The sequence below is a fragment of the Copadichromis virginalis genome, linkage group LG16, assembly GCF_057382275.1.
Source record: "Copadichromis virginalis isolate Kocher_CV1m ecotype Utaka linkage group LG16, C_Virginalis_male_GT1.1, whole genome shotgun sequence".
NCBI classification, from domain to species: Eukaryota; Metazoa; Chordata; class Actinopteri; order Cichliformes; family Cichlidae; genus Copadichromis; species Copadichromis virginalis.
Genome location: NC_140633.1, coordinates 17,281,103 through 17,301,454, shown reverse-complemented (window position 1 = coordinate 17,301,454; position 20,352 = coordinate 17,281,103). Strand labels below are relative to the sequence as shown.

The 20,352-nt window shown below is 41.3% G+C and overlaps 1 long non-coding RNA gene across 1 annotated transcript in view; it reads left to right on the top strand.

The window, feature by feature from the left end:
• The first annotated feature begins 4,515 nt into the window (after nt 1–4,515).
• Nucleotides 4,516–20,352, top strand: part of LOC146690523 (uncharacterized) — a 71,020-nt gene continuing 55,183 nt past the window's right edge. Inside the window, exons 1-2 of the long non-coding RNA XR_014915819.1 lie at nt 4,516–4,823; nt 5,910–6,089. This is a non-coding gene — a long non-coding RNA (uncharacterized LOC146690523). The remainder of the gene's footprint in view (nt 4,824–5,909; nt 6,090–20,352) is intronic.

Here is a 20,352-nt window from a genome sequence, read left to right as displayed (position 1 = left end):
CCAGAGCTAAAGGAAGCAAGGCACTGTCTAAATGCCCCTGACCCGCCGAGACTGGGCCAATTCAGTTTGAAAGGCCCAGCTCTCTAATGAAGGCCTAATTTTTATTGCCACTCCATTGACTTCAAAGCAGTTCAGGTTGCCAAACATAATTTCACTGGAGGTATTTTCAGGTGCACTGCAAATAGTTCATAAATAATTTCCCCATTAGTCCAGGCGATGCACTTTTTGGGTGAATGTTTCGTCTGTTCTGTCCCTGCCACACCACTCCCTCCTCCTGGCCTCGACACCACCACTACCATCAACACACCGAGAAATAGCCCCGCATCCTTCCTCAATCCCTGCACCCCTGTCAGCCCTAACCTTAGTCCTTTAGGAGCTTAAGGAGTCAAATACCATTTAGTGGCTCTGTGAGTTTTCTGTTGAAGCAGTGAGAAAGGCTGGCTATTGCTCGGCTCTGTCAACCCTTTAAGGAGCCCCACAGTCAGGGATACACAGCTTCGCCATTACAGGATTAGTGAATTAAAATAAATCCAGCCTGAAGAGGCCCAATCACCATTGGCTTATTGGTTGTGACCATGCTGCCACTTTGAATGGCTACCTGCTTTAGTGCACATTAGCTCAAACATTCCCACAATCTGCCCGGCTTACCAAAAGGTGTCCAACTCCGGTTGATTTATATAAATTCCACCTGTAAGATCTCTAAGCATTAGAGTCACAAAGAAAAATTAAATAATTTAGTCAGTTTTACTAAATTATAGCATTTAACTCAGTTTTGTTCAGAAACCCTGGCATATATTAACATCAGAAATGGGTACTAAGGTTGCGACATTATTTAAGTTACACTAAATTTACATAATTATGCCTCCTTCAATGTTCGCATTAGTTCAGTATGATCATTAACAATGCTACCCTTTAAAAGTTTTCGAAGGCACCTCTCCAAAATGTGGTCTATTCTGTCAAATCAACATTTTAATGGATAGTGAAAGCCTCCCAGGATCCAGCAATCACAAGACTAATTCAAAACAAACTAATAATAAAAAAAAGAATTGATGCCATCAAAGCACATGTGTTTCCCATTTGCATTCTCAGAGAAGTAGTGGAATCTTGCGGGTCCGTGCCTCGACTTAGCAAGCCGTTAAACCACTTTTTTTTTCAGTCCAAGGCTTTCTAAAGAACTTCATAAAAAAGAGAGACTGTGAGCACTTTTTGATAGGCAATAACACACAGAAAGCTCCGAGATGAGTTGGACAGCTCTGTAATCGACTGGGCACCGAATCCCACAGACAGGAATACCAAGCTGCGTGCCCATTAACCACCCCTTCCCCCCCTCACAACAACCCACATTCGTCCCCCTTTTTTACATTTCGATGTTATTATTGTTCTATAATTGCATTTCCTTCCCTGCAGCAGACCAAATTCTTTGAAGTGGAAAAAATGGAACACTTCTTTATTGTAAGCAGGCAGGTATTTTGCAATAAACTGGGCTGTTGTCATTGTACAGCTAACACGCTTAATGGGAAAACGGGCCATAAATCACAGCAGTGATAACTGATTACTCTCAGCTCCTCTTCCTCTCGCTCCTCTCTTATTTTTGTTCTCCACCGCTCAGTTTATCTAACACTCCCCCGTCCCACGCCCAGAATGCTGCGGTAGGGCTGAAATGCGGGATCGTGCGTGGCATGAGACTTCAGTGTTTGGGTTGTAAACAAGCAGTTGCATTGAAATGTTTTTTCGTTTTAGTTCATATGGGTGGTATTTAAAAATGTTCTCTTTTATTTAAAATGAAATCAGAACATGTGCACTTTTTACTTGTGGTGTTTATTTATGAAGTATAAAATTAGCCGCCAATATAATTTAGGGAAATTGTTCTTGCTTGGGTTTGTATATTATGAAACATTTTTTCCTCTTACTGTTATGTATTGCTTTATCCTGTTGTTAATATAGTAAGTAAACTGACCATCACTCAGGACAGGATAATATTAATAACAGTGTTTCTTGGATTCATTATGCTGCTATTGAACTATAATGATGGTGATATTAAATCTCTATAATAACCACTGTGTGCTTTATTTTACTGATCTGTTGGTATAAACACTCACTTACACTGTAACTAACTTGCTTAAAATATTCCCCCAAGCTACTTTCTGTACCATATATATATGTATATGCACTACATGTATGGACAGCTGCTTCTCATACTGCTGCTATGTTTGCCTGTGTTTGAGATCTGATCAATAATAAAAGACTGATGTGTCTCATGATTCATGACTACAGCCACCCTAATTCCCTTACACACACAAACCTTCATTAATGAGTTGTTATTGGAAGAAAGAGAGCCCTTGGTATCTGTTAAACACACATGGGTCCTCTTAATGAGCCCTCTCCCAACACACACAGTCGTCTCTGTGTCAGCTCTTGGGCATAGTCCTACCCCGAGATTCTAACCCGCACTTCCTAAAACACGATGGAGGAGAGCCATTGTTCCGCTGCTTTAGGTGAAAATGTTCTTATAGCTGAAAACATTACCTTAACCGTACCTTTGGTTGAACGGCACCTCTCATGTTCCTTGAAGGAAAATGAAAAGCATCTGCTTCAGCTGCTGGGGAATTATTCCTCTCTACTGCTGGGATTGAATAGGTCCTTGAGTCGGTTTGATTTTTGATGGATGGAGATATGTCCAGACTGGCTCTGTGTGCTCTTGCAGGCCCTAATCCAGGCCCCAAGAGGCCCCTAGCCATGTCCTTTATCCAATTCAGCCAACTTCCAACAGGAAATGAGGGCTTCAGGGGGCACTGGTAAGGAGACAGGACACTGAGTCACATGGAGGGCCACAGATACACTGCACACCAAGAGCATATGTGAAACAAAAGAATGCACTGATAATATTCAGTGGATCGCTAATAGAAAACAGGGCAGCTGCCAAAGAAATACTTTCTTTCTTTCTTTTTTTTTGTTGACATAAATCAGTTTGTCTGAACCAGACATGTAGAGCTCCAAATTTCCATCCAGGAATTACTTTCACTCAGCTCTGGCTAAAAAAAAAAAAATAATTAAAAAAAAAAAAAAACAGAAAAGAAAAGAAAAGAAAAGAAAAAGAAAAAAAACCCATTTTGAGTTCAAAGAATCCTTAAAAAGTTTGGGGGCTTTTGTCTTGTGAAAAGCAACCCGTCCGTAGCGGAGGCAGCCATTAGATGTTCCGGACATAATTAATCAGGAAGAGCAGCACGACACTGATCTGCATCAAACACTCCCCATTTCCAGATATCTCCTCTAGATTTTCCACTAACACTTTCTAATCATAAATAATCACACACAAAAAAGACTCTCAATTAGATTAGTCTCCAAAGTCCTGGCATTACAGGGGGAAAAAGACATTCCTCTGGTCCTTCGCTAACTTTCAAGCTAAAGCGTAATTGCTCTCTGGTGACTTCATGCCAGTTGCAAGCTCGGGGTTTAAACTTGCCTTATTAGGGGTTTGCAGAGCTGCATGGATTGAGTATATTGAGTTTAGACTGTCTACTATGAAAGGGAAGATTGGAATCATCCAGTATATGGAGATTAAATTGGCCCTTGTTTTGATTATTGTGCGACATGTTGTGAAGCTATCGTCTGTAACATAATGATGTCTGGAATTTGTGCCCAGAGTTTTCCATTAGTTAGGCAGTTTTTCAGGGGAAAAGCTCCAGTGAGTAACAGACAGTCTTAAGATGCCTACTGAGAGGTTTTTATGATGTTGTAGCGGCATTTGATATGTTTTTCAACTTGCATCTTTAATCAATACGACTGACCAGTACAGTGGTTTGCTTTTGAGAAAAGAAATAAAAATCGCCTCTTAGTGCGTCCGCTATGCTTTCACTTAACATCGCCAAAAAGGAAAGAGAACTGAAAACATCGATTACAAATGACAGTCCTGTTGCTGGAAATTGTACTTTGCTACAACCACAGCAAACCAGTTATGACATTGCATATCACAAGTCAGAAACTGTCCTCAAAAGAATAATGGCAGCATCAGTCATTTCAGCAAGTGCCATTAAAACAACATATGTTTACGTTCAAGCGGCTAAAGCTTTTCAGAAGCTATTATTTTAGAGTCTAATCAGGGCAGACGTCAGCGTGGATGGATGGGTTTTTGTTTGCGCATGTATGAGAATGATGGTTACATAACCTTTTGTTATGTTTTTATTTTTATTTTGTTTGAGCCAGTAAAGGGGAACTTTTGGGGTTACAAAAGATTGTTTTTTGCAAAAATGACCAAAGTTCTTAGTTAATATACTGTATGACTACAGTAAACAGTTTTCTAATAAATGTATTTTCTAAATCATGATTTTAAAGAGCTAGATAATACAGCATGAGTTTATTTTAAGACATTTTAGGCAATAAAGCACGATAAAGTGCATGGCTACCATGTGATTAAAGCTGGTATCCTCAGAAAGAGATATTAGAGCAGTATATTAGGTAGAGATGCGCTGATCAATTGGCCTGGAACTGGAATCGGCTGATCAGTGACCGGCCGGCCCCATTAATTTCGTGAACATGCAACATTTATGCAAAGTGATGCTGACTCATAGCCACATGCTAACATGCCATCAGCGTAGAAGATCTATACTGTGAGTGAAGACCCAAAGTTCACCAGAGTAAACCTCAAGTGGACCACCACGAAAATGTTCATAACAGCAAACCGAAAAAAACATCTCCCAGCTGACCATGGATATTTTAAAGAAGCTAACAAACGTAAAGTAGCTAAAGCTAAAGCTAGCAGTTAGCAGCAAAGAATGAAAGCAGTTATGAGGAAAATTACAGTGATGAGTGAAAAAACAGAAAAGGTTTGTTGACAGTTAAAGTTATAAACATACTAGAAAATTATGTAAGTAACTGATTGTATTTGTTATGTTACATAAATCTACTGAATCTGCACTTGTTTGATATGGTAAAATATAGTAGCTAAAGGTGCGCGTGCAGGAAGTCATTTTGAGTTAATTGTTTCTTCCCAATAAAAAAGAGTTCTTGGAGCTTAGGAGAAATTGTAAAGTCTATGATCATTTCTTTTTCATGACAAAAATATATTTTACAATGAATAAAAGTAGATTTTTACTTACATATGCTGTTAGCTATAGTTTTTAGAATTAAAATCACTATCAGCAGGACACACTTGGAAAAATGCCAGAAACTGGAATCAGAAATGAATTTTGCAAATCAGTTCATCTCTAATATGAGGGTATTTTTAATTCATTATCACTACATATGATTTGAGATGCCATTACTAGGAAGCGCGTGAACATGGATGGGACCTACAACATCATGTCCCCAGATCCCATCAGCAATAATAGGAGTGATTGGAGTGTTTGGAAGTGGTGTGGGATACTTACTGCCTGGTAAAGGAATCAAGGAGTCACTGCACTGAAAGGAATTCCTTTCCCCAAACCCCAGATTTTTGTTTCTTCCTATGCCAACTGAGATTACTGCACGAGGGTATTTCCCCCTGCATCAGCCCCCCAAGTGAAAGAAATTGCATTGACCTCTTCTATCTATTGCTTCCATATGCGAGCAGTTATCTCTCTTGCAAATGGAAATGAGACCCAAAATTGCAACAAATGGGGCCATGCCACTGAATGCAGATGTTCTCTGCTCCTCGCCCAGAGTACACATGCCCGATCAAATTAACTTTAACCCCTCTGCCGACAGAACAGACAGCTCTTTTACAAACTCTCCACTCCAGCAATTTGTTTTGAGTCGAAGCCCAGGGAACAACTGTATGTCCGCATGAGGTAAATAAGAAGTGATAGTATCAAACACCTGGATTCAGTGTTACCCCACTGGAGGGGCCGAGGCTTCTAAGTCTTCCCCTTCCTATGCAAGGGCCATGTTGGTCTCCTGGTCACTTTCCTCTCATTGCATTTTTCTCTACGCAGGCTGTGAGGAAAATTTTGACTGAGAACACCTGCTTGTGGGGTGATTCTAGGAGGTCGAGGCTGAGGAGCTACAGCGATGGAGGGATGAAAGAACCACGAGAGAGGGGTTGAGGGGGAAGACCGCGAGAGGCTAACAGGTGCTTCCTCTATGGGACTCTGGGAAAGAAGACGACTGGTAATGTATGTAAATGAGAGCAGACTTTGCGTGCCCATATCCCTTCATGAAGTCCCTCTGTCTTTCTCTCTCTCTACTCCCCCGCCTTCTGAATAATAAGAAAGTCCTATAAAAGTGGCCTCACAGATAATTTACCAAATTGGTTAAATGTTGCTGAGAGCCTGGAGTGTTAATATGCTTCCATTCAGAGCAGGCAGAGGTCATCGGAGTCACTGGTTACCAGGAACCAGACAGAAACACAACAGCACTCTGATGATCCCATCCCACACAATGCCCTTTAGGGTTGTTCTGTAATGACCAGCATGTCTGAGCACATTTACCGCAACATACATCTACACCGGGATATGAACTGTGTTTTGTTTACCCACACATACACACTTTTGGAATGACCTACTATTGTTGATGGCTGTGTTCTTTATCTTTGGGTCATTTTGTGTGTGTTTTTCTTGCATTCATTCATTCATATACGTATAATTCTATAGAAAACAAATTTTTATTTTCTTTTGTGCCTGCCACCATCTGCTCCCCTTCAGGGACAATGATTATGGCTAATGAGTGTTTCCAAGCCCAGTCCCTCATCTATCTCAACAGACCCAAAACACAGAACATGTCCCTGCTACTTCTCCGCACATAGCCCCCTTTTGCCTCCACACATCCATCTCTCTTCCTCGCCCTCTCACACACAGCAGCAGCAGCAGCATCACGGCGGCTAAATCCATCCCATCATTTATAAGGCTGTCAGCTTAAAACACACACATATTACATATATGTAGAAGGCATGCCGAACTGGAACATACAGGTGCTAACTTATTTAGCTGGGTCTGTTCCTGGTCCAGGCTAATGAGGAGCAGGTGAGTGGCTGTTGCTTTAATCAAGTGGAGAGTGGGCCGCGCACAGATTTGCAGCTTGTTGAAAGGCCAGTCGTACACATGGGCTTCATTATGGGGTTAGGGGAAAATCAGTCAGGGACAATTGTTTTCCCACTCCTGCTGCTAAAGCGAAATACTTTTCTGTCTTTAAGTCTCATGCACACACAGACGACTCCACACAGAAGATGATAGTTTCCAACTCGCCTGCACTGGAGAAGAAGTAAATCCAGTGTCTTCCCCAAGTGCCTAATACAGGCACGAGTCAGTGACTCATCAGCAAGGATAGGGTATTATCAGCTTTGTTAGATGTTGCTAAAGTCAAGTTAAGCATAATATGCAAAGAAAAAAGATGCTTTTTTCAGTTATATGCATAAGTAAAGTCCTGATGTGTGGTCGTCTGAACTCAAAATATAATTCATGAGTAAATGTAGGTAATATTACAGTAGACAGTAACAGCTCTGCAAAGATGTTAATTTTCTGCAAAATGTTTAGGCTGATTTATGGCACGAGGCAGGGGCTTCAAACAAACCACAAAGAGGACTGGCTAAAAGGAATTAACGCACACATCTGCAAATGCTGCATCTTTCTAGAGTTGGGTGATTAAACAGTCGTTAAAGCTGCTCCGATCGATGCATTCTCAACAAAAGAATTGCAGTTGTTTCAGCATAACACGAGAATATCCACCACGCGTACAATAAAAGGAAACTACATGACTGAAAATGTCTGAATTTGGTAACTTCTTCTGAATACAGTTGCGGTTAGAAGCAAAACAAAAAACAACCCAGTGATAATAGAGCCATATATTATACATACACTATAAGGTGTGTTTTGTTGAAGCTGGTTTAGCTAGCATGTAGGTAACACAATATTTTACTTGTTCCTTCACCTGGAGGAAGGTGCGCAACTTCCTTACTGCTCTCTGACACCAACTGCAAATAAAGCTGAACAAGAAGTTTCCTTTTTTTCATGATTTCTTTGTGTTTCTGGAGAGCACGCCGGACAGATGAGCGTCAGACCTGTCTGTGCGGCTCAGGTCATCACCAAAGTCATCAAAGTGGAATGGTGGTGGCTCTGGCTAAAAGGAAATTTATGTCAAAACATATATCTAAAGTGACTCCGTGACAAATTCTGCAAGTAGATTTGTCACACTATGAATCAAGATTATAGTGTCTAAACAAAAGGGAAAATATATATATGTTGGTGGGCCACAAAGAGCCCTCTGTGATTTATGGATCACTGGGGAGGTATAAAAGCACATTCACACAAATTATTCTTACAATTCAGACAAATGAGCAAATAAGTCTATGTTAGTCTTGATGGGAATATATGACTGTTTTAAGGAGCTACAACATGGAGCCCCCACATTTCTAGTTTAAATGGAGTGACTCTCAAGAATTATGATGTTAAAAGGTCTAGCGTGGAACTGAGGAGGCCTGTGTTTAAAAAGTTAACATCTGCGTTTGATGAATGAAGGTACGAAACTGTTATAAATATGTCGCGGCTGGAAGTAAACAGTTACTTTAGTATTTGACAAATTAAGATTTGATTTGCAAATTTATTTTTAGATTTATTAGATGAGTTTCCTGGTTATATTGCCACAGGAAATACACGTATAAATTGAGAAATTCTGCTTTAATTTGAGGTCTAATTTTTAAAAAGTTGCTGTGTCAAATTGTTTCTGAAGCGCATCTTTTTTTTACTGACTTTAGTTGAATATAAAATATAGTCACTGAGTTTATTTTTTTCAGACAAAATACAGAAAATAAAAATAAAACCCACAGAGGTAAACTCCAGCCTTCTCGTTCTTTTTTTTCCTCGTGCTGGTTCCTTAAAGATTTCCCATCATCCCAGCTCCCACACACTTAGCAAGGCCACAGAGCTTATACCCAAAGCTTCTTCTCATGCAAACCGCATAATTTTTTTCTGTTTACCTTAACAAACTTAACTTCACATTCAGTGTTTTTACGTCTTTAATATTCACAAGAGGGACGTGTAAGGCAGAGTTGGCTTTCTGAGTCTAAACTTTAATGACTACCTAGTACTTAAAAATCATATGCTTTCTTCTGCACTTGAACTTCCTCGGGTGAATTTAAAGGAAGAGCGTGTGTGTGTGTGTCCAAAGGTGCGTGTGTGCGTGCGTGTTTGACGATCTCTGCGTGGCATCGTTGAAAAATTAAACTCGACCCAGCGCCACATCTGCAAGACTTCTAGTGAACTTCGGAAGGTCATCTCCAAGTAAGCACAAGGCCTGGCTTTGCATAAAACTCACCGGCTGATCTGTGACAAAGCTGCTTAATGTGTCACTCTGCTGACAGCCTCCCATCAGTCCTCATCAAGTCCAGCCGTGTCAAAAGTGTCAGCTGGAGTCTCTCACCATACACTGACACCCCTGCCATATGAAAGCAGGTGACAGGAGGAGTTACTGTCACTGAGGAGGGGCTGTGAACTCTCATCAACCCCTCTGGCTGCTGTTACCACTGCGCAAAGACGCGATGACGAGAAGCGCTTTTGGGACAGTCACTGGCGCTGAGCACGGGGCAACTGGGAGCATTTTTGGCTTTTCTAGCAGAAGTCTCTCTTTGGAGACAGGTGGCTGTTACAGCCTGCACCTGCCGGGTTGCTCTGGGCAGGCACGGCGATGTGAAAAGAACCTTTGACCCCTGACCCTAACATTGCACGAGAAAGTAAAACAGGGGTAGCAGAAAATGACTTCACGTCTGATGAAGAATTTGAAGTGGGAAGCGGGAAAACGAAGGAAAAGTAGCAGTTAAACTGATTCCCGTGAGCTGTGTTGGGAGAAATTTGATACCTGTGTAACGCTTGGTCTTTTTTGTGTGAAAGGGGTCGTGCTTTGCGTGGATTTATTCTTGTATCATTGCACTAAAGGGAGAATTACTTGCAAAACGAAATGGTATATATTTATGCTGCTAACATCCAGCTTAACATCATCATCATCTTAGATTGAGCTGAATGACAAGGAGCTGAGCCGAACTCTGATTGTGACTCTCGGTTGCCGGTAGGTGCAGCTGTAGTTCAAGCCAGCAAAAAAAGAGACGCCAGTCCGGGGGCTGGTGGTGAAGGGGAGGAAGAGGGGATAATGTATGGTCTGACTTAAATTAGAGCTAATTGAGGGATGATATTAACAGACCGTGAAATTTTTTGGAGAGCCGTTTTGGAGCTAAACCCTTTGTACCATAAAGGAACTGAACCACTTGGCAACAGACATGTTAAGGGGGACACTGGGAAACATTTTCCCTGGTATCCCATCGAAGCTGATCAGCTTTCCAAGTACTGAGAGAGAAAACAGACGCTGTTTGATTAGTCAGAATAAGAATCCAACAGATGCTCGGTTGCAGAGGAAAGCAAATGAATCTTGACTGGAGGAAACTCCCGCAATTGTTTCTTATCACATTTTGTTCCATCTACTGTTGTATCATAGTGATTGTTTAGCTTCACGCTGTGGATGAACAAACATGTTGGAAGGTCTTGGTGCATGTCAGGTGGAGTTCTTTGAGCTCCTTAGAGTAGGAAGTTTCACCAGCGGGGTCTGCTAGTCATATGAGCTGCTCTACTTCCTGTGGCTACAACCATGTTTCCTGTTTGGCTGTTGGCCCTCTTAGCACAGTCCTGCATGATGTATAACGGACCGAGTAGCAGAGTGTCTGTTCATGTTTCTACACTTGTGTGTGTCCGCCTGCCCGGCAGACCATAAAGCTGTCTCAGCTTAAGCAGTGATTAATACGCCCATCACTTTCTAAATGCTGCCTGCCTGTTCTCCGGCCTCGGCCTCCACAGAGTAGACCAATGTTTGCCTTTCCCAAAGCACCCTCCCTTTACGACAGCGCAGGGTCAGAGGGAGAAAAGAAGCATTCTTTAATTTGATAATTAGTCTGTGGACTCTTTGGGGTGAAAGAAAAGGATTGGCCTCATTAGCTGTAATTGTCTAATTGCCTTTCATCTAAATAGTCCCTAATTTTCACTTCATGGATTATACAAATACCATAAATGCACCTCTGTGTTATTTGTGTATCTTGCAAGTCACCTCACTGCAAAAAAAGCAAATTCTGCTGTCAGAGCCTGCTCCAGTGAGAGATGAGTGTGTTTAAATAGTGGGACGGGTGGAATGATTGAGAAATAGACTGAAGGGGTACAATCAAACAGTTGATCTGCCGGTAGAGTTGCTAAGCAGGAAAAAGCAAAGCTCTGGTCCTGTGGGTCTGTTATTTTTCACATTTGGTATTCTTCTTTGAGTAATACAGTAAGATGAGACTCAATGAAACAAAGTCCATCGTATTTATTTTATCACAACTAGTTTTAATCATTTCAATTTTTTAACTCCACGGAGCGAAATGGGCATAAGTGTTGCTTTCCGTTTTGTTAGTTTTAGGATAAGATGATGGTTTGAGTCAAAACACACCCTTTTAAATGCATGTAGGAAAGCCCCATTTTATAAGTACGGGACTTTGTTCATTCTGAAGGTAACAGCATGTGTGTTACATGCAAATACGCCTCTATATTAGCCCTCTAAATATTTGATGTATCTTAGGTAAGTGCGTGTTAGCAGCTGTATCGTTAACTTTTATCTGTTTCGATATACCAAGCTTAGTTACAGCCTACTGTATGTATGTAATTCTCAAATACATATTTGAGCATTTTCAATGGTTTTCATTTCCATTAGTGAGCTTGAGGAGATTCGCACATAATAAACAAAAAACAGTAAAAAGTGCTAACAACTTTGACGGCTAATACTGTAGGTTTTGTGGTACCAATTCTCAATAACAAAAGAAGAGGGTTGACAAAGACCAACATGTGCCGTATACTCACTGTGCATCGTTTCAGGTACTTTGGCTGGTTCTGGAGGTAGAGTTGGTTGTTCAACAGACAAAGGTCAGTGGTTGGATGTGTGCAATTAGGGCTTAGGTATAGGGGGGAAAGTTAAAAATTGTAGTAAGAAAGCACTTTGAGTACTCAGAGTAGAAAAGCACTATAAGTGCCGTTCCATGCATGATACAGTGTGCCTCACAGAAACCTAAGCAGTTTCAGTAGAAGGAATAAAAAGGGGTTATCTTAGCTTGTGCATCAAATTGATTCCTTTATTATGATTACTTAAAGAAATGTTTGAAAAATAAGATGCCAGCTAATTTGATCTGAGGATTTCAAAAATCATTTAAAAAGTATTTTAAATGAAAAACTGCCTGCTGTTAGATTCTGTGTAGGTGACAAAGATGCTGCTTTAGCTAATGCATTTTCTTCTAAGTTTTAAATGAAACAGCTGTCAACTTGAACTTTTCAAAAAGGATAAGAAAGGAGCGAGTTTATGGCTTCTGACTGTGTGTTCAGACTGCTGGGGGTAGGGGAAGGCTCTCATGCATTAACGCAGACATAAGCATGTCTACAGTACACTCAAGAGTCCCACCTCCTTGCGTGTTACGCCCACGGGAGGCATCATCACTCTCAGAAGGAAACAGGCCAGTAAGTGAGCAGTCTTTCCTTCACTCACACCCCCGCCTCCTTTCCCCCAAAACAGAAAACACACTTATCTATGCTGGGGCCACCTGCCAGCGCCAGCTTGTCCTTTGTGTAGATATCTGTATAAGCCTGCGATTCTGTTACCCTGCTCCCCAGAGGGTTCAGGCTCTGCTGCAGCCAAGCTCCCCTGTGGCTGGATGCTTGAACAGTAAGACACTCGCGCAGGTCAATCACAGGTGGAAGTACACCACTTGTTATCTGTGCATTTAGAGCTTAAATCCCTGAACACGTTCAGGCCAGCTCATCTTGCACTAGCTCATTGCCGAAGTCAACTTCTCAACAAAGACTGGATCAGATGTTGTGCACGAAGTGTGAAAACATGTTTGTGGTTTAAATTGAAGTATCATCTCCCTCTTTGCTTTCTCTTACATTTAAACATCCTTATATTTTATAGGCATTCAACAGCTGGTTTGGGATGTGGGTCAGGGTCATGGGGTGTGCTGCAGCGGCGTGTTAATCAACTCGCTTTAATTATTATTTGAATTAAGGTATCATACAATGTAATTAATCCTCCTAAAAAATGGTAGAACTTGAATCCATTAAATTCTCTTTCCCAAAATTGCTAGTGATCATGCATTAAGGTTACGTAAGCTAAGCTAGCAAGGTTAAATGCTTCATATCAAAGCAAATATAAAAATAAAAAACAGCAGCGGTGAGACTGAGTCTGAAGTTTACGCCTGCTCTTTTTGAAACACTGCTGTTTCAGAGGCCTGAACTTAGCTCCATCAGTGAACCTGAACTCATTTAACTTTGGTAACTGTTACCTAACGGTATATTTGAGAAGCTGGAGAGAAAATGTTGGCCGAATGGGTAGAGCAGCTTGACATTAAGCAGAAACATGACATTTCTCTGCCAGTATTCTGTGTATCTGAGTTAAGTTACACACTTGAGGTCTATATGCCTAAAATAATATGTTTTGGGATCTGAGTCATGCAAAAAAAGAAAAAGAAAAAAATGTGCCAGGCATGCTGGGATCTTGCTAGTGGTTATGTGCTGCTGGGCTATTCTGTGATGTTGCGGTTAATTGTGTTAACACGGTTGTTCCAGCGACTGTAAACGAACATACTCATACAGTAGTATAGATACACAGATGGAGGCAAACATGATCTTAGGTTTAATCCTCCAGACCAACTGTCAAATGTAATTGTAGGAAAGTATTTGGAGGACGGCTCTTTTTCCTTACATCAATTGAAATTATATAATCATAGGTCTCCAGCAGGAGTATATATGTAAGAAGTTTAATGACTTTTGCATGTCTGAATTAAGGAGCTCTCAGCCTCAGAGGTCTGAATTGGAATTACAGCCCATCTGCTGAACAGGGCAGCAGGGATAGAGATGATTGCACCCCGGGATCATCCATTAGTGCTGTCATCTGGAATTCACAGTGGGACCACAGTGCAGTGAACTGCTATGCCTGGACCAGTTCATTTAGCAGCACACAGCATTTACAGCAGCAGCAGTCTATCAGCAGGTCAGATGTTGCTCTGAGCAGCACAGCCCCAACTTTCTGATGAGGCATCTGTTACTTTTCTGATTGAAGCACTTTACTTCTCCTCCCAGCACTGATGCCACTGCAGCTTTTTCTGTCCCTTTTGGTTGTTCCTTGTGGTCATCATCGCTTAGCACTATTTCTGTAATTTGTTATAATTACATTAATTATAATAACAGTGGCTCAGGAGGTCTTCCGCTAATTGGAGGGTCAGTGATTCAGTCCTCTGCTGTAATGCACTTTAAGTGGTCAATAAGACTTGAAAAAGTCAGTCCATTTACCAGGAGATCATATCTGTTTCATTTAAAATGAGTCCGTTGTAATGACGACCCACTTAGACAGACACCTGAAGGCAGGAGAGAACACAGTGGAGATTTTATATTTAGCAAATATATTTCAACTCCAAATTACTCCTTAAAAACAAGTGTTTGCTCGCTTGCTCTCAATAACACTCTGTAAATCTTTTGCTCATGTCATTTTTGTCCCTGTTTAAAATTTTAATACCTTCCTATAAACACAGTGAGAGTGAAAATAAAGTTATTACAATGACAGTTTTATGCCAGTATATCATACATGGCATATCCGTCAATAGATTTAAATCTTGTATATTTGATCATAAAATTGAAATGAGAGTGCCACATCTAAGGGATTGGACACCATGGCGTCTGCCTTTGACTGCCACCCAGCCCACAAAGCATCAGAACACCAAGCCTCCTCCTGCAGGTGATGGCCCCACAGGAACAAATCAAGCCTGTGGTACGTGACAGGAGTTTGGTTATTCAGGATTGGCTTATTGTAGAGTTGCTGCTCTCCCACATCAGAGGGAGCCAGTTAACATGGTTCAGGGATCTAACTACAGTGCCCACAGGAAGCCTCCTAAGCAAAGGTGCTTAACATACGCACATCTTATCTTGGACACTATGGAGACAGAGATAGATGGATGTTAGTGGTGGGAATGTCAAAACACAGCATGATAGAATATTATCACAATACTTCATGCATGATACAATATTAGTGCAATTTGTAATTTTGTAATATGCTGATTATCATAATAACAAGTGCAAACTGCAAATTATGTGCTCAAAGTGAAACTTTGTCGATATATGTTTTATATCTGTAATATCTGTAAGATGAATTTATCTCACTTCAGTTATTATTTTTGCTGCAAAATGAGATCGTCTGAGTCTGCCAGCTGACAGCCTACAATTAAATGGGGTCAATTAACTATGATAAACTGTTGAAAATCATATCATATCTGTTGCTGTCTACACGGACAGAAATGTATATTTAACTATTACATTTCCTGTTCTGTAGAAATGTAACCAGAATACATCCAGTCGAGTCGAGTCTCATTCAGACTTTATGCAACATGTAATCTGTCTGCATTTATAGATTACCGAGCAATTACTTGCAAACCTTCAACAATGTTCAATTTAAGAAAAATATTAACATAACAATAAATTTAATGTACAACACAAGCTCTGTGTGTGTGTAATTTTGGCTTTGTTTTAATGAAATGCTCATTAGAATTATTGATATATCTCCAATTATTCACTGATAGAGGACAAATGCAGTATTTTACTGCATGTCCGATATATAAAAGAATCCTCGTAGTTTGAGTCCAGGCTCTATGTTCTGTGTCATTTTACATGTGCCATTTTCTTGTACTCTACATATTGCCAAAAAGCTCCACAAGCTGCATTTTTTGTCAATGAATATCATTCCTTTGTCGGCTAATGAGCAGTAAGCTGCTTGGCCTACTAACGAGGTTCTAGTGGCTGTTGACTTGAATAACAACATGTTAGTTACTGAGTGGAGAGAAGAACAAAGAATTTCTCCTCGTTACTGCTGGCGCCTGATTGTTCTCAGGCTTTCTCTGAAGACAGCTCCTAATATCATCTCATAATCTGCCATCTTCTCCTCCAGATGCCCCCGCCGCCACTCGCTTTCATGTCCGACTGTCGTTCAAAGCCTAATCATTAATGTGATTTATTTCTCCCTGTGTATTATTTTGTTCCTCTAATTTGTTTGGGTTTTTCAGCAGTGGTGTAAATCAGAATCAAAGCGATTGCCACTGTTTTTCTCTGTCACCTCTGTTAATGGCCTGTCTGCTGGAGGTTTGCTCTGAAAAGAAGCAGACCTGCTGTCTGCCTAAATCACCTTTCCATCCTCTCCCCTCATCATAAACACAAAGAGCCCATTGGCCACTGGTGAGAGCACCTTCCCGGTCCGACCTCTGGCTATAAATTACCAGCTCTGTGCAAATTCAGAGCCAAAAAGTGAGCAAAATACAGCTATTAATCTTCATTAAGTTGGTGAAAGTTTTGATACCAAAGATATTACAGCTCGACACTTTTACCTTGAATACAGTTTGACACTTTTTTAAAGATATAAATGGGAACAACATCTCAGACACGTATCCCAGAGATGAGGCGACTGGAAGAAACAATAGAGGGAGGGATGATTGTCATCTGTCCATCATGCATGGAAGGCACGCAGATTCTCAGACATTATGATGTGTAATGTGATTGGACAGTGCTGTGACAGCGAGCTGTAACCTTCAGCTTCCTGCCTACTCCAAACCCACCTTGCAGGGTTCTAGAAGGGATGTCAATGGTACTGATCAATGGGGGCATTGGCACTCATCATGTCAAATCCACTCTATGTCCGTTTCCCGTCTCTTTTGTCATCGGGCACGTGCTTTTCTTCCTCTAGTCAATCACTCTGAAATATGAACCGAGCTGCGCGGATGTCAGATAACCAAGTGGTGATACTGCATAAATTCACCTTCATTTTTCAGCTTACATGTAGTTTTAAAGCTACTGTTGTAAAGCTACTGTTTTCTTATCGTCTCAAAGCGCTCCACAGACTTATACGCACCGCCATAAGGCTAGTAAACACACACAAATACAGCCAGGAGAGAATTATTGGTGGAGGCACATAGCCACAGCAGCCCTAAATGAGAATTTCACCAAACAAACACAATCAGGACCCTATTGCATTTCTCTTTCATGATGCTGAAAGGAAATGCAAACGAGATTAGATAACACAAAGGCCACAAGGCTCATTTCTCTCCTGTGTCTGGAGATGGCTAAATGCTGTAATAACCCTCTCCGCTCAGCTCCTCAGGCCAAGTCCCCCTTTTGTTGAACCCAAACCAACTGCATTAATGTAATGGTAAGTTTTTTTTCCCTCCTTTTTTAGCACTCCTTTCCTCCATATCCAGCCCTGTTTCCCTTGGACTTTAAATTAACTGAGCGCCAACCACTCTAGCTTTAAGTGGGCATGGCATTATTTTGAACTGTGCGATCAGAGAGAGATCTGTATGTCTGCCAGGGGTTTTGATTCATGGTACAGTCTTGGCAGTTAGAACAATTGGAGGAGCCTGAACAGGATCTAATGGATAAGTCTGGACTGAGAACGGCCAGCTCAGAGCTGCTTGCTGGTTCGCAGCAGCAGCGGCGATAAATGGCAGTTATACAGCTTGCCTTAATCAGATTGGAGCAATCACCCTGGAAAAGTTTCCCATATGTCGTCGGAGCTGAGGAAAGTCGGCGGGAGTGGGATGAAGCAAAAACGAAAGGGAGAGAAGGAGAGAAAGAGAGAAAGCAGGAGTGGGTCAACTTAGCAAAGGCTGATAAAACAGAACGAGAAAAGAAAAGCAAGAGGCCGAAATGGAGAAAAAGAAGTGCCAGGGTTAGAGCCAGGCCACAGGCCACAGGGAGGTTAGTGTGTCTGGCTACAATTAGCCAGTCACAAGACAGATTAAGATGATGCTTCGGGGAGCTATTGGTCCTCAGTCATTAGTGATTATTCAGTCAGAAATTACTGACTCTGAAAGTAACGTGTGGCTGCATCTGGTAGTTTACTAACACATGTTTCCTTCCTGCAGCAGCGGCCTTTCAGCAAGATCCAAATCTGAAAATACTTCTTGCAGGAAGTGCTTTGGAAGACATGCTAATTGTGGTTTTGATTTGGTCCCTTTTTAGATGGCAATATTGATATCTTAAAATGAAGTGTGACATCAGTGACACTTTTGAAAATTACCACAAGCGTGCACATAAAGCTCTTGCTTTGTGGCACCGACTGCACCCCCCCCCCCCCCCCCCCCCCAACTTTGCCAAACGCCACATCGAGAACGCTGATTATAGCAGCCTGTGTTAATGTGGGTGTCCTTAGGAAATCTTATTAACTCTGAGGTCTTTATGAGCTGTGGGTGCTATCGTTTAATTAAATAAGCAGCATGTTTTTAAACTCACAAAGAAGAATTTTTGTTTTCTATTTCCTTTGCTTTCAACAATCCCTGATAATTAAAACCCCGTAAGTGTTTCATAACTGAGAGCTCATTTAATGCCCAACACTTGCTCTCTTTCTCTGCTTAAGTGCCTACGGAGAGGGAAATCTAGCCAAAATAAGATTGCTGCATACCTAGGCTTGTGCTGTCCTTAGATGTGTCCTGATGTTAGTGAAATGGCCAAAGTTAACTTTAAGTCAAAACATAATAACTCCCAGATTATATTAATATCCATGTGTGTTATGACGAACTCACACACAGAGTAAAGAATGCACTTTCATACACATCCATATCTCTGCTGCACTAACTTTTGTCATCTCCTCTGTGAGCCACTGTGTATTTATTTGTTATTGCAGCTGATGCGTAATGTGGTGAATAAACACAGCATCTGCATCTTGGCACAGTATGCAAGGTACCTTCAAAGCCTCAAACATGCTGTATCCAGAGACTGCACGCACAAGACTGTACTCACACATGCGTGTACACAATTGGGTCCAAAAGGCACACATTTTGTAAGCTGCAGCAGAGTTGAATGGAAGTGCTAGTTCTGATGATTTTACTATAAACATAACTGTAATAATTGGCGATGATCATGCGGTTTGCAAGACGCGCGCGTGTGCCCACAGCTTGCCGGAGCTCCGCTCAACATCTAAAGGGCTCAGCCGGCTCTAACTTGCAGCTCCAGATGTGGCTTCGGCTCTCAACCCCTGGATGGTCTCCCACACCTGATTTATATCTCACTCTCAGAGACAAGCACATGTGAGCACACCCACACGCAGTGCATGCACAAACAATTATACACACATGTAAGCGTATGTGCGCACACGCGCGCATGCACGAGCTCTCCCACTCACAAGCATTCGCAAATAAAATCAAGAAATCAATGTAACCTGTAATTTTTACAGGCTTGATTTGAGTGTGTGTGACAGGCCAAATCCAATAGCTGCAGCGGGGCTGACAGGCCTGACATGAGTCTTGCCTTGCCGGCCCCTCAATTATGCATGGCCCAATGTTTCCCCGGATCTTAATTGAATCACACTGTCTCAAACTTGTTATTTCTAATTTGTTGCATTTGATTTCTGACATCGGCGCTGCCGTGTCATGAATTATGCAAACCGGAGGACCTTTAATTGTGAGTGTTATTAAAACAAAACTAATTGCAGATGATTCAAATGTGACTGGGAAGCGAGATGTTTAGGGCTTACTCTGACATGATTTCGCTACTTCTGCCAAATAATGATTAGGTCTCACAGCTGTCTGAGCTGTTGTTGTTTTGTGGTTGTGACTGCAACCTTTGGGTGTCGGATGGTTTAATAGAGGGGTATGATGCGGCCTGTTGGTGGGATACATAGGGGCTCTTTGGTGATATGATGCACGGCGATGACACGCGCTCATCTGACAGCACGCGTGCGGATTCTCACACACACAACTCCCACAGTATTGGAGAAAGCAAAATGGGTATAATTCATCATCATAGTCTTATCATCCAACTTATCTCACTTTTATTGATTATGGTTGATGCATTTTGATTAGTTCTCTTTCCAGAAATTGTTTGACTCGCCCCTAAATACACAGAAAATTGCTTTCAATATTGCCATCTTTGAGGCTGACGATATACAGGCACTGACATAAAATGAGAACTCCTTGGAATTCATTCGGTTTAAGTGTATTGTCGGGCAAAAGCAATAAGGCATTTTGATTAAATAATGAAAGTGCAATGGAGAGAGCCCCATAAAAGTGGAATCAGTCAATATAATGTATGCCTGTAACATTTCAAAATGATTGCCAAACATTGAGGACACTGAGTTTTTAAACTGAGGAACTGAAAACTTAAAATGTTACAAAGCTCTTTTTTCTTTAGACTTACTTTTTTTTCTTCTTTATGTAACTAAAAGCAGCAAGGCAGAACATGATTACAAAATAAGATAGTGTGTAAAATAATTGTGCAATTAAACCAACAAAGTCAAAACATGAACGTGGAAGGTTGTAAGCGGTAAAATGAACCCTCCTGTTCTATTCATAAGAGATTTAACAATTGAATCGTGCCTTCAGGGCAACAGCTCAGCACCTGACTGTAAGGTAGGGAT